The 11,823-nt window shown below is 44.1% G+C and overlaps 2 non-coding genes across 2 annotated transcripts; both read right to left on the bottom strand.

Annotated features, from left to right (window-relative positions):
- Nucleotides 1-3,657: 3,657 nt before the first annotated feature.
- Nucleotides 3,658-3,731, bottom strand: TRNAN-GUU (transfer RNA asparagine (anticodon GUU)). The gene has a single exon. It is a non-coding gene; the product is annotated as a tRNA-Asn (tRNA).
- A 4,882-nt stretch (nt 3,732-8,613) lies between these two features.
- TRNAN-GUU (transfer RNA asparagine (anticodon GUU)) lies at nt 8,614-8,687 on the bottom strand. The gene has a single exon. It is a non-coding gene; the product is annotated as a tRNA-Asn (tRNA).
- Nucleotides 8,688-11,823: the final 3,136 nt, after the last annotated feature.

Raw genomic sequence — 11,823 nt, 5'->3', positions numbered from 1 at the left:
TATTCATATCGCGAATTCACACATGAGAAAATGTGTGTAATAAAAACTTGTACTTCGTCCCTGGGTGGGCTTGAACCACCAACCTTTCAGTTAACAGCCGAACGCGCTAACCGATTGCGCCACAGAGACTGTAACAATGGTGTTATGTTGTATTCATATCGCGAATCCACACATGAGAAAATGTGTGTAATAAAAACTTCTACTTCGTCCCTGGGTGGGCTTGAATCACCAACCTTTCGGTTAACAGCCGAACGCGCTAACCGATGGCGCTACAGACACTGCGACATTGGTGTTATGTTGTATTCATATCGCGAATTCTCACATGAGAACATGTGTGTAATAAAAACTTATACTTCGTCCCTGGGTGGGCTTGAACCACCAACCTTTCGGTTAACAGCCGAACGCGCTAAGCGATTGCGCCACAGAGACTACAACAATGGTGTTATATTGTCTTCATATCGCGAATTCACACATGAGAAAATGTGTGTAATAAAAACTTGTACTTCGTCCCTGGGTGGGCTTGAACCACCAACCTTTTGGTTAACAGCCGAACGCGCTAACCGATGGCGCTACAGACACTGCGACTTTGGTGTTATGTTGTATTCATATCGCAAATTCACACATGAGAAAATGTGTGTAATAAAAACTTCTACTTCGTCCCTGGTTGGGCTTGAATCACCAACCTTTCGGTTAACAGCCGAACGCACTAAAAAATTGCGCCACAGAGACTGCAACCTTGGTGATATGTTGTGTTGTATTAATATCGCGAATCCACACGTGAGAAAATGTATGTAATAAAAACTTCTACTTCGTCCCTGGGTGGGCTTGCACCACCAACCTTACAGTTAACAGCCGAACGCGCTAACCGATGGCGCTACAGACACTGCGACATTGGTGTTATGTTGTATTCATATCTCGAATTCACACATTCGAAAATGTGAGTAATAAAAACTTCTACTTCATCCCAAGGTGGGCTTGAACAACCAACCTTTCGGTTAACAGCCGAACGCGCTAACCGATGGCGCTACAGACTCTGCGACATTGGTGTTATGTTGTATTAATATCGCGAATCCACACGTGAGAAAATGTGCGTAATAAAAACTTCTACTTCGTCCCTGGGTGGGCTTGAACCACCAACCTTTCGGTTAACAATTGAACGCGCTAACCGATTGCGCCACAGAGACTACAACATTAGTGTTATATTGTATTCATATCGCGAATCCTCACATGAGAAAATGTGTGTAATAAAAACTTCTACTTCGTCCCTGGGTGGGCTTGAATCACAAACCTTTCGGTTTACAGCCGAACGCGCGAACCGATGGCGCTACAGACTCTGCGACATTGGTGTTATGTTGTATTCATATCGCGAATTCACACATGAGAAAATGTGTGTAATAAAAACTTGTACTTCGTCCCTGGGTGAGCTTGAACCACCAACCTTTCAGTTAACAGGCCAACGCGCTAACCGATTGCGCCACAGAGACTGTAACAATGGTGTTATGTTGTATTCATATCGCGAATCCACACATGAGAAAATGTGTGTAATAAAAACTTATACTTCGTCCCTGGGTGGGCTTGAACCACCAACCTTTCGGTAAACAGCCAAACGCGCTAACCGATTGCGCCACAGAGACTGCAACATTGGTGTTATATTGTATTCATATCGCGAATTCACACATGAGAAAATGTGTGTAATAAAAACTTGTACTTCGTCCCTGGGTGGGCTTGAATCACCAACCTTTCGGTTAACAGCCGAACGCACTAAAAAATTGCGCCACAGAGACTGCAACCTTGGTGATATGTTGTGTTGTATTAATATCGCGAATCCACACGTGAGAAAATGTACGTAATAAAAACTTCTACTTCGTCCCTGGGTGGGCTTGCACCACCAACCTTACAGTTAACAGCCGAACGCGCTAACCGATGGCGCTACAGACACTGCGACATTGGTGTTATGTTGTATTCATATCTCGAATTCACACATTCGAAAATGTGAGTAATAAAAACTTCTACTTCATCCCAAGGTGGGCTTGAACAACCAACCTTTCGGTTAACAGCCTAACGCGCTAACCGATGGCGCTACAGACTCTGCGACATTGGTGTTATGTTGTATTAATATCACGAATCCACACGTGAGAAAATGTGCGTAATAAAAACTTCTACTTCGTCCCTGGGTGGGCTTGAACCACCAACCTTTCGGTTAACAAACGAACGCGCTAACCGATTGCGCCACAGAGACTACAACATTAGTGTTATATTGTATTCATATCGCGAATCCTCACATGAGAAAATGTGTGTAATAAAAACTTCTACTTCGTCCCTGGGTGGGCTTGAATCACAAACCTTTCGGTTTACAGCCGAACGCGCGAACCGATGGCGCTACAGACTCTGCGACATTGGTGTTATGTTGTATTCATATCGCGAATTCACACATGAGAAAATGTGTGTAATAAAAACTTGTACTTCGTCCCTGGGTGAGCTTGAACCACCAACCTTTCAGTTAACAGCCGAATGCGCCACAGAGACTGTAACAATGGTGTTATGTTGTATTCATATCGCGAATCCACACATGAGAAAATGTGTGTAATAAAAACTTATACTTCGTCCCTGGGTGGGCTTGAACCACCAACCTTTCGGTTAACAGCCAAACGCGCTAACCGATTGCGCCACAGAGACTGCAACATTGGTGTTATATTGTATTCATATCGCGAATTCACACATGAGAAAATGTGTGTAATAAAAACTTGTACTTCGTCCCTGGGTGGGCTTGAATCACCAACCTTTCGGTTAACAGCCGAACGCACTAAAAAATTGCGCCACAGAGACTGCAACCTTGGTGATATGTTGTGTTGTATTAATATCGCGAATCCACACGTGAGAAAATGTACGTAATAAAAACTTCTACTTCGTCCCTGGGTGGGCTTGCACCACCAACCTTACAGTTAACAGCCGAACGCGCTAACCGATGGCGCTACAGACACTGCGACATTGGTGTTATGTTGTATTCATATCTCGAATTCACACATTCGAAAATGTGAGTAATAAAAACTTCTACTTCATCCCAAGGTGGGCTTGAACAACCAACCTTTCGGTTAACAGCCGAACGCGCTAACCGATGGCGCTACAGACTCTGCGACATTGGTGTTATGTTGTATTAATATCGCGAATCCACACGTGAGAAAATGTGCGTAATAAAAACTTCTACTTCGTCCCTGGGTGGGCTTGAACCACCAACCTTTCGGTTAACAGACGAACGCGCTAACCGATTGCGCCACAGAGACTACAACATTAGTGTTATATTGTATTCATATCGCGAATCCTCACATGAGAAAATGTGTGTAATAAAAACTTCTACTTCGTCCCTGGGTGGGCTTGAATCACCAACCTTTCGGTTTACAGCCGAACGCGCGAACCGATGGCGCTACAGACTCTGCGACATTGGTGTTATGTTGTATTCATATCGCGAATTCACACATGAGAAAATGTGTGTAATAAAAACTTGTACTTCGTCCCTGGGTGAGCTTGAACCACCAACCTTTCAGTTAACAGCCGAACGCGCTAACCGATTGCGCCACAGAGACTGTAACAATGGTGTTATGTTGTATTCATATCGCGAATCCACACATGAGAAAATGTGTGTAATAAAAACTTATACTTCGTCCCTGGGTGGGCTTGAACCACCAACCTTTCGGTTAACAGCCGAACGCGCTAACCGATTGCGCCACAGAGACTACAACATTGGTGTTATATTGTATTCATATCGCGAATCCACACATGAGAAAATGTGTGTAATAAAAACTTCTACTTCGTCCCTGGGTGGGCTTGAATCACCAACCTTTCGGTTAACAGCCGAACGCGCGAACCGATGGCGCTACAGATACTGCGACATTGGTGTTATGTTTTATTCATATCGCGAATTCACACATGAGAAAATCTGTGTAATAAAAACTTCTACTTCGTCCCTGGGTGGGCTTGAATCACCAACCTTTCGGTTAACAGCCGAACGCGCTAACCGATTGCGCCACAGAGACTACAACAATGGTGTTATATTGTCTTCATATCGCGAATTCACACATGAGAAAATGTGTGTAATAAAAACTTGTACTTCGTCCCTGGGTGGGCTTGAACCACCAACCTTTCGGTTAACAGCCGAACGCGCTAACCGATGGCGCTACAGACACTGCGACATTGATGTTATGTTGTATTCATATCGCGAATTCACACATGAGAAAATGTGTGTAATAAAAACTTCTACTTCGTCCATGGGTGGGCTTGAATCACCAACCTTTCGGTTAACAGCCGAACGCGCTAACCGATTGCGCCACAGAGACTACAACATTGGTGTTATATTGTATTCATATCGCGAATCCACACATGAGAAAATGTGTGTAATAAAAACTTCTACTTCGTCCCTGGGTGGGCTTGAATGACCAACCTTTCGGTTAACAGCCGAACGCGCTAACCGATTGCGCCACGGAGACTACAACAATGGTGTTATATTGTATTCATATCGCGAATCCACACATGAGAAAATGTGTGTAATAAAAACTTCTACTTCGTCCTTGGGTGGGCTTGAATCACCAACCTTTCGGTTAACAGCCGAACGCGCTAACCGATGGCGCTACAGACTCTGCGACATTGGTGTTATATTGTATTCATATCGCGAATTCACACATGAGAAAATGTGTGTAATAAAAACTTGTACTTCGTCCCTGGGTGGGCTTGAACAACCAACCTTTCGGTTAACAGCCGAACGCGCTAATCGATTGCGCCACAGAAACTGCAACATTGGTGTTATATTGTATTCATATCGCGAATTCACACATGAGAAAATGTGTGTAATAAAAACTTGTACTTCGTCCCTGGGTGGGCTTGAATCACCAACCTTTCGGTTAACAGCCGAACGCACTAACCAATTGCGCCACAGAGACTGCAACCTTGGTGATATGTTGTGTTGTATTAATATCGCGAATCCACACGTGAGAAAATGTGCGTAATAAAACTTCTACTTCGTCCCTGGGTGGGCTTGAACCACCAACCTTACAGTTAACAGCCGAACGCGCTAACCGATGGCGCTACAGACACTGCGACATTGGTGTTATGTTGTATTTATATCGCGAATTCACACATTCGATGATGTGAGTAATAAAAACTTCTACTTCATCCCAAGGTGGGCTTGAACAACCAACCTTTCGGTTAACAGCCGAACGTGCTAACCGATTGCGCTACAGACACTGCGACATTGGTGTTATGTTGTATTCATATCGCGAATTCACACATGAGAAAATGTGTGTAATAAAAACTTATACTTCGTCCCTGGGTGGGCATGAACCACCAACCTTTCGGTTAACAGCCGAACGCGCTAACCGATTGCGCCACAGAGACTGCAACTTTGGTGTTATATTGTATTCATATCGCAAATTCTCACATAAGAACATGTGTGTAATAAAAGCTTGTAATTCGTCCCTGGGTGGGCTTGAACCACCAACCTTTCAGTTAACAGCCGAACGCGCTAACCGATGGCGCTACAGACACTGCGACATTGGTGTTATGTTGTATTCATATCGCGAATTCTGACATAAGAACATGTGTGTAATAAAAACTTATACTTCGTCCCTGGGTGGGCTTGAACCACCAACCTTTCGGTTAACAGCCAAACGCGCTAACCGATTGCGCCACAGAGACTGCAACATTGGTGTTATATTGTATTCATATCGCGAATTCACACATGAGAAAATGTGTGTAATAAAAACTTGTACTTCGTCCCTGGGTGGGCTTGAATCACCAACCTTTCGGTTAACAGCCGAACGCACTAAAAAATTGCGCCACAGAGACTGCAACCTTGGTGATATGTTGTGTTGTATTAATATCGCGAATCCACACGTGAGAAAATGTACGTAATAAAAACTTCTACTTCGTCCCTGGTTGGGCTTGCACCACCAACCTTACAGTTAACAGCCGAACGCGCTAACCGATGGCGCTACAGACACTGCGACATTGGTGTTATGTTGTATTCATATCTCGAATTCACACATTCGAAAATGTGAGTAATAAAAACTTCTACTTCGTCCCTGGGTGGGCTTGAACCACCAACCTTTAAGTTAACAGCCGAACGTGCTAACCGATTGCGCTACAGACACTGCGACATTGGTGTTATGTTGTATTCATATCGCGAATTCACACATGAGAAAATGTGTGTAATAAAAATTTATACTTCGTCCCTGGGTGGGCATGAACCACCAACCTTTCGGTTAACAGCCGAACGCGCTAACCGATTGCGCCACAGAGACTGCAACTTTGGTGTTATATTGTATTCATATCGCGAATTCTCACATAAGAACATGTGTGTAATAAAAGCTTGTAATTCGTCCCTGGGTGGGCTTGAACCACCAACCTTTCAGTTAACAGCCGAACGCGCTAACCGATGGCGCTACAGACACTGCGACATTGGTGTTATGTTGTATTCATATCGCGAATTCTCACATAAGAACATGTGTGTAATAAAAACTTATACTTCGTCCCTGGGTGGGCTTGAACCACCAACCTTTCGGTTAACAGCCAAACGCGCTAACCGATTGCGCCACAGAGACTGCAACATTGGTGTTATATTGTATTCATATCGCGAATTCACACATGAGAAAATGTGTGTAATAAAAACTTGTACTTCGTCCCTGGGTGGGCTTGAATCACCAACCTTTCGGTTAACAGCCGAACGCACTAAAAAATTGCGCCACAGAGACTGCAACCTTGGTGATATGTTGTGTTGTATTAATATCGCGAATCCACACGTGAGAAAATGTACGTAATAAAAACTTCTACTTCGTCCCTGGGTGGGCTTGCACCACCAACCTTACAGTTAACAGCCGAACGCGCTAACCGATGGCGCTACAGACACTGCGACATTGGTGTTATGTTGTATTCATATCTCGAATTCACACATTCGAAAATGTGAGTAATAAAAACTTCTACTTCATCCCAAGGTGGGCTTGAACAACCAACCTTTCGGTTAACAGCCTAACGCGCTAACCGATGGCGCTACAGACTCTGCGACATTGGTGTTATGTTGTATTAATATCACGAATCCACACGTGAGAAAATGTGCGTAATAAAAACTTCTACTTCGTCCCTGGGTGGGCTTGAACCACCAACCTTTCGGTTAACAAACGAACGCGCTAACCGATTGCGCCACAGAGACTACAACATTAGTGTTATATTGTATTCATATCGCGAATCCTCACATGAGAAAATGTGTGTAATAAAAACTTCTACTTCGTCCCTGGGTGGGCTTGAATCACAAACCTTTCGGTTTACAGCCGAACGCGCGAACCGATGGCGCTACAGACTCTGCGACATTGGTGTTATGTTGTATTCATATCGCGAATTCACACATGAGAAAATGTGTGTAATAAAAACTTGTACTTCGTCCCTGGGTGAGCTTGAACCACCAACCTTTCAGTTAACAGCCGAATGCGCCACAGAGACTGTAACAATGGTGTTATGTTGTATTCATATCGCGAATCCACACATGAGAAAATGTGTGTAATAAAAACTTATACTTCGTCCCTGGGTGGGCTTGAACCACCAACCTTTCGGTTAACAGCCAAACGCGCTAACCGATTGCGCCACAGAGACTGCAACATTGGTGTTATATTGTATTCATATCGCGAATTCACACATGAGAAAATGTGTGTAATAAAAACTTGTACTTCGTCCCTGGGTGGGCTTGAATCACCAACCTTTCGGTTAACAGCCGAACGCACTAAAAAATTGCGCCACAGAGACTGCAACCTTGGTGATATGTTGTGTTGTATTAATATCGCGAATCCACACGTGAGAAAATGTACGTAATAAAAACTTCTACTTCGTCCCTGGGTGGGCTTGCACCACCAACCTTACAGTTAACAGCCGAACGCGCTAACCGATGGCGCTACATACACTGCGACATTGGTGTTATGTTGTATTCATATCTCGAATTCACACATTCGAAAATGTGAGTAATAAAAACTTCTACTTCATCCCAAGGTGGGCTTGAACAACCAACCTTTCGGTTAACAGCCGAACGCGCTAACCGATGGCGCTACAGACTCTGCGACATTGGTGTTATGTTGTATTAATATCGCGAATCCACACGTGAGAAAATGTGCGTAATAAAAACTTCTACTTCGTCCCTGGGTGGGCTTGAACCACCAACCTTTCGGTTAACAGACGAACGCGCTAACCGATTGCGCCACAGAGACTACAACATTAGTGTTATATTGTATTCATATCGCGAATCCTCACATGAGAAAATGTGTGTAATAAAAACTTCTACTTCGTCCCTGGGTGGGCTTGAATCACCAACCTTTCGGTTTACAGCCGAACGCGCGAACCGATGGCGCTACAGACTCTGCGACATTGGTGTTATGTTGTATTCATATCGCGAATTCACACATGAGAAAATGTGTGTAATAAAAACTTGTACTTCGTCCCTGGGTGAGCTTGAACCACCAACCTTTCAGTTAACAGCCGAACGCGCTAACCGATTGCGCCACAGAGACTGTAACAATGGTGTTATGTTGTATTCATATCGCGAATCCACACATGAGAAAATGTGTGTAATAAAAACTTATACTTCGTCCCTGGGTGGGCTTGAACCACCAACCTTTCGGTTAACAGCCGAACGCGCTAACCGATTGCGCCACAGAGACTACAACATTGGTGTTATATTGTATTCATATCGCGAATCCACACATGAGAAAATGTGTGTAATAAAAACTTCTACTTCGTCCCTGGGTGGGCTTGAATCACCAACCTTTCGGTTAACAGCCGAACGCGCGAACCGATGGCGCTACAGATACTGCGACATTGGTGTTATGTTTTATTCATATCGCGAATTCACACATGAGAAAATCTGTGTAATAAAAACTTCTACTTCGTCCCTGGGTGGGCTTGAATCACCAACCTTTCGGTTAACAGCCGAACGCGCTAACCGATTGCGCCACAGAGACTACAACAATGGTGTTATATTGTCTTCATATCGCGAATTCACACATGAGAAAATGTGTGTAATAAAAACTTGTACTTCGTCCCTGGGTGGGCTTGAACCACCAACCTTTCGGTTAACAGCCGAACGCGCTAACCGATGGCGCTACAGACACTGCGACATTGATGTTATGTTGTATTCATATCGCGAATTCACACATGAGAAAATGTGTGTAATAAAAACTTCTACTTCGTCCATGGGTGGGCTTGAATCACCAACCTTTCGGTTAACAGCCGAACGCGCTAACCGATTGCGCCACAGAGACTACAACATTGGTGTTATATTGTATTCATATCGCGAATCCACACATGAGAAAATGTGTGTAATAAAAACTTCTACTTCGTCCCTGGGTGGGCTTGAATGACCAACCTTTCGGTTAACAGCCGAACGCGCTAACCGATTGCGCCACGGAGACTACAACAATGGTGTTATATTGTATTCATATCGCGAATCCACACATGAGAAAATGTGTGTAATAAAAACTTCTACTTCGTCCTTGGGTGGGCTTGAATCACCAACCTTTCGGTTAACAGCCGAACGCGCTAACCGATGGCGCTACAGACTCTGCGACATTGGTGTTATATTGTATTCATATCGCGAATTCACACATGAGAAAATGTGTGTAATAAAAACTTGTACTTCGTCCCTGGGTGGGCTTGAACAACCAACCTTTCGGTTAACAGCCGAACGCGCTAATCGATTGCGCCACAGAAACTGCAACATTGGTGTTATATTGTATTCATATCGCGAATTCACACATGAGAAAATGTGTGTAATAAAAACTTGTACTTCGTCCCTGGGTGGGCTTGAATCACCAACCTTTCGGTTAACAGCCGAACGCACTAACCAATTGCGCCACAGAGACTGCAACCTTGGTGATATGTTGTGTTGTATTAATATCGCGAATCCACACGTGAGAAAATGTGCGTAATAAAACTTCTACTTCGTCCCTGGGTGGGCTTGAACCACCAACCTTACAGTTAACAGCCGAACGCGCTAACCGATGGCGCTACAGACACTGCGACATTGGTGTTATGTTGTATTTATATCGCGAATTCACACATTCGATGATGTGAGTAATAAAAACTTCTACTTCATCCCAAGGTGGGCTTGAACAACCAACCTTTCGGTTAACAGCCGAACGTGCTAACCGATTGCGCTACAGACACTGCGACATTGGTGTTATGTTGTATTCATATCGCGAATTCACACATGAGAAAATGTGTGTAATAAAAACTTATACTTCGTCCCTGGGTGGGCATGAACCACCAACCTTTCGGTTAACAGCCGAACGCGCTAACCGATTGCGCCACAGAGACTGCAACTTTGGTGTTATATTGTATTCATATCGCGAATTCTCACATAAGAACATGTGTGTAATAAAAGCTTGTAATTCGTCCCTGGGTGGGCTTGAACCACCAACCTTTCAGTTAACAGCCGAACGCGCTAACCGATGGCGCTACAGACACTGCGACATTGGTGTTATGTTGTATTCATATCGCGAATTCTGACATAAGAACATGTGTGTAATAAAAACTTATACTTCGTCCCTGGGTGGGCTTGAACCACCAACCTTTCGGTTAACAGCCAAACGCGCTAACCGATTGCGCCACAGAGACTGCAACATTGGTGTTATATTGTATTCATATCGCGAATTCACACATGAGAAAATGTGTGTAATAAAAACTTGTACTTCGTCCCTGGGTGGGCTTGAATCACCAACCTTTCGGTTAACAGCCGAACGCACTAAAAAATTGCGCCACAGAGACTGCAACCTTGGTGATATGTTGTGTTGTATTAATATCGCGAATCCACACGTGAGAAAATGTACGTAATAAAAACTTCTACTTCGTCCCTGGGTGGGCTTGCACCACCAACCTTACAGTTAACAGCCGAACGCGCTAACCGATGGCGCTACAGACACTGCGACATTGGTGTTATGTTGTATTCATATCTCGAATTCACACATTCGAAAATGTGAGTAATAAAAACTTCTACTTCGTCCCTGGGTGGGCTTGAACCACCAACCTTTCGGTTAACAGCCGAACGTGCTAACCGATTGCGCTACAGACACTGCGACATTGGTGTTATGTTGTATTCATATCGCGAATTCACACATGAGAAAATGTGTGTAATAAAAACTTATACTTCGTCCCTGGGTGGGCATGAACCACCAACCTTTCGGTTAACAGCCGAACGCGCTAACCGATTGCGCCACAGAGACTGCAACTTTGGTGTTATATTGTATTCATATCGCGAATTCTCACATAAGAACATGTGTGTAATAAAAGCTTGTAATTCGTCCCTGGGTGGGCTTGAACCACCAACCTTTCAGTTAACAGCCGAACGCGCTAACCGATGGCGCTACAGACACTGCGACATTGGTGTTATGTTGTATTCATATCGCGAATTCTCACATAAGAACATGTGTGTAATAAAAACTTATACTTCGTCCCTGGGTGGGCTTGAACCACCAACCTTTCGGTTAACAGCCAAACGCGCTAACCGATTGCGCCACAGAGACTGCAACATTGGTGTTATATTGTATTCATATCGCGAATTCACACATGAGAAAATGTGTGTAATAAAAACTTGTACTTCGTCCCTGGGTGGGCTTGAATCACCAACCTTTCGGTTAACAGCCGAACGCACTAAAAAATTGCGCCACAGAGACTGCAACCTTGGTGATATGTTGTGTTGTATTAATATCGCGAATCCACACGTGAGAAAATGTACGTAATAAAAACTTCTACTTCGTCCCTGGGTGGGCTTGCACCACCAACCTTACAGTTAACAGCCGA

Source organism: Saccoglossus kowalevskii, chromosome 6 (assembly GCF_978046115.1).
Source record: "Saccoglossus kowalevskii chromosome 6, keSacKowa6.1, whole genome shotgun sequence".
NCBI classification, from domain to species: domain Eukaryota; kingdom Metazoa; phylum Hemichordata; class Enteropneusta; family Harrimaniidae; genus Saccoglossus; species Saccoglossus kowalevskii.
This window is presented reverse-complemented; position numbering and strand designations above follow the sequence as displayed.